The sequence below is a fragment of the Mustela lutreola genome, chromosome 17 (assembly GCF_030435805.1).
Source record: "Mustela lutreola isolate mMusLut2 chromosome 17, mMusLut2.pri, whole genome shotgun sequence".
Lineage (NCBI taxonomy): Eukaryota > Metazoa > Chordata > Mammalia > Carnivora > Mustelidae > Mustela > Mustela lutreola.
In genome coordinates, this window is record NC_081306.1 from 25911607 (window position 1) to 25914619 (window position 3013).

The 3013-nt window shown below is 35.3% G+C and overlaps 1 non-coding gene across 1 annotated transcript; it reads right to left on the reverse strand.

Annotated features, from left to right (window-relative positions):
* Window positions 1-1536: 1536 nt before the first annotated feature.
* On the reverse strand, window positions 1537-1643 carry LOC131820268 (U6 spliceosomal RNA). Its single transcript, XR_009349562.1, has one exon. It is a non-coding gene; the product is annotated as a U6 spliceosomal RNA (small nuclear RNA).
* Window positions 1644-3013: the final 1370 nt, after the last annotated feature.

Here is a 3013-nt window from a genome sequence, read left to right on the forward strand (position 1 = left end):
GAGCAGATAGCAACCTCTTTGTCCTCAGCAGCAGCAACTTCTTCCTAGGAACATCGCCAAAGGCAAGGGAAGCAAGGGAAAGAATGAACTATAGCGATTTCCTCAGATCAAAAAGCTTTTGCCCAGCAAAGGAAACAGTTAACAAAGCCAAAAGATGACTGTCAGAAGTTATCTGGGAGAAGATATTTGCAAATGACATACCAGATAAAGGGCCAGTATCCAAAATTTATAAAGAGCTTATCAAACTCAACACCCTAAGAACAAATAATCCAATGAAGAAATGGGCAGAGGACATGAACAGACATTTCTGCAAAGAATACATCCAAATGGCCAACAGACACATGAAAAAATGCTCCACATTACTTGGCATCAGGGAAATACAAATCAAAACCAGAATGAGATACCACCTCACACCTTTCAGAATGGCTAAAATGAACAAGTCAGTCAATGACAGATGCTGGCGAGGATGTGGAGAAAGGGCAACCCTCCTACACTGTACGCGGGAATGCAAGCTGGTGCAACCACTCTGGAAAACAGCGTGGAGGTGCCTCAAAAAGCTGAAAATAGAACTACTCTAGGACCTAGTGATTGTAGTACTGAGTATATACCCTACATATACAAACGTGGCATTCTGAAGGGGCACATGCACCCAAATGTTTATAGCAGCAATGTCCACAATAGTTAAACTATGGAAAGAACCTAAATGTCCTTCAACAGATGAATCAATAAATAAGATGTAGTATATATGTACAATGAAATACTATGCAGCCATCAAAAGAAATGAAATCCTGCTATTTGTGATGTTGTGGATGGAACTAGAGGGTATTATGCATGGCGAAATAAATCAATCTGAGAAAGACAACTATCCTATGATCTCCCTGATATGATGAAGTAGAGATGCAACATAGGCGGTTTGGGGCGTACGAAAAGAAAAATAAAAGAAGATGGGATTGGGAGGGAGACAAACCATAAAAGACTGAATCTCACAAGACAGACTGAGGGTAGCTGGGGGGAGGTGTGTTGGGAGAGGATGGTGGGGGTATGGACATTGGGGAGGGCAAGTGCTATGGTGAGTGATGGTGAGTGCTATGAAATGTGTGAACCTGGTGATTCACAGACCTGTACCCCTAGGGATAAAAACACATTATATGTTTATAAAAAAAATTAAAAAATAATTTTAAAAATCCATTAAAGAGAAAACACATATTGCAAGCCCAGAGCTAATCTCATATTCAATCAAAAAAGTTTGAAAGTTTTCCCCTTAACGATCAGAAAAAAGACAAGTGTATCCACTTTCACTACTCTCATTTGACATACTACTGGATGTCCTAGCCAGAGAAACAAGGAACATAAGGAAATAAAAGACTCCAAAAAAAAAAAGGAAGAAGTAAAATTTTATTTTTTTGGATAACATGAACTTACATGTTAAAAAATCCTAAAAACTTCACAAAAAATTTTGAATAAACAAATTTAGTAAAGCTGCCAAATACAAGATCAATATATAACAGACAAGAATTTTGTTTTGTTTCATTTCTTTTTAATATGGAATGCTTCCCAGTTTTTCATGTCATCCTTGTTTAGTGATCACGCTAATCTTCTCTGCATCATTCCAATTTTAGTATATGTGCTGCCAAAGTAAGCACAAGACAGGAGCATTTTAACACTCTAATGATGAACTATCTGAAAAAATAAAGAAAACAATCTAATTCACAATAGCATCAAAAATAATAAAATACTTAGGAATAGATTTAACTAAGAAGATGAAAGATCTGTACTCCATAAACTATGACATTGATAAAGAAATTGAAGGAGACACAAACGGAAAGATAGCTCATATTTATGAATGGCAAGAATTAACATTGTTAAAATGTCCATACTACCGAAAACCATCTGTAAATCCAATTCCTATCAAAAATCCAATGTTAGGGGCGCCTGGGTGGCTCAGTGGGTTAAGCCGCTGCCTTCGGCTCAGGTCATGATCCCAGGGTCCTGGGATCGAGCCCTGCATCAGGCTCTCTGCTCAGCAGGAAGCCTGCTTCCTCTTCTCTCTCTGCCTGCCTCTCTGCCTGCTTGTCATCTCTCTCTGTCAAATAAATAAATTAAAAATCTTAAAAAAAAATCCAATATTATTTTTTTACAGAAGTAAGTAAAGAATCCTAAAATTTATATGAGACCATAAAAGACGACAAATAATAAAAGCAGTTCTGAGAAAGAATGAAGAAGAGAAATTACACTTCTTGATTTGAAACTATACTACAAAGCCCTCATGCTCAAAACAATAAAGTATACTGGCATAAAAAAAGACCCATAAACAAGTAGAACAGAATTGAGAGTCCAGAAATAAATCCTTTCATACAGTCACCTAATATTTGACAGGGGCCAACATATGTAATGGGTAAAGATAGTCTGTTCAATAAATGATATTTAAAACTGAATAGTCACATAAACAGTATGAAACTGGAACCTTATATCACTCATAAGTCTTAACTTGAAATAAATTAAAGACTTAAAGGTTATGCATGAAACTACATTACATTTCCTAAAGGAAAACATAGGACAAATTCTCCTTGACATTGGTCTTGCCAATAGTTTTCTGGATACCAGACCAAAAACACAAGCAAAAAAAGCAAAAATAAATAAATGGTACTACATCAAACTAAAGTTTCTGCATTGCCAAAAAAAAGAGAGAGAGAATGAAAACACAATCCACAGAATGTAAGAAAATACTTACAAATCTTATATCTGAAAAGAGGTTAATAACCAACAGATACAAATAGAAAAAATATATATAATTTAAAAAATAGCAAAAGGATCTCAATAGACTTTTTTTTTTCAAAAAAGTTATATAAATGACCAACAGGAGCATTAAAAAGTGCTCAACGTAAAAAACTCAGGGCAAAGTCATTATGTTGTTGTTGTTGTTGTTTACCTCTGAAAAACACAGCAAGATATTACTACCTCTTATAATACATACTACCCAAAAATTGAAACTAACAAATTTTGGTAAATATTG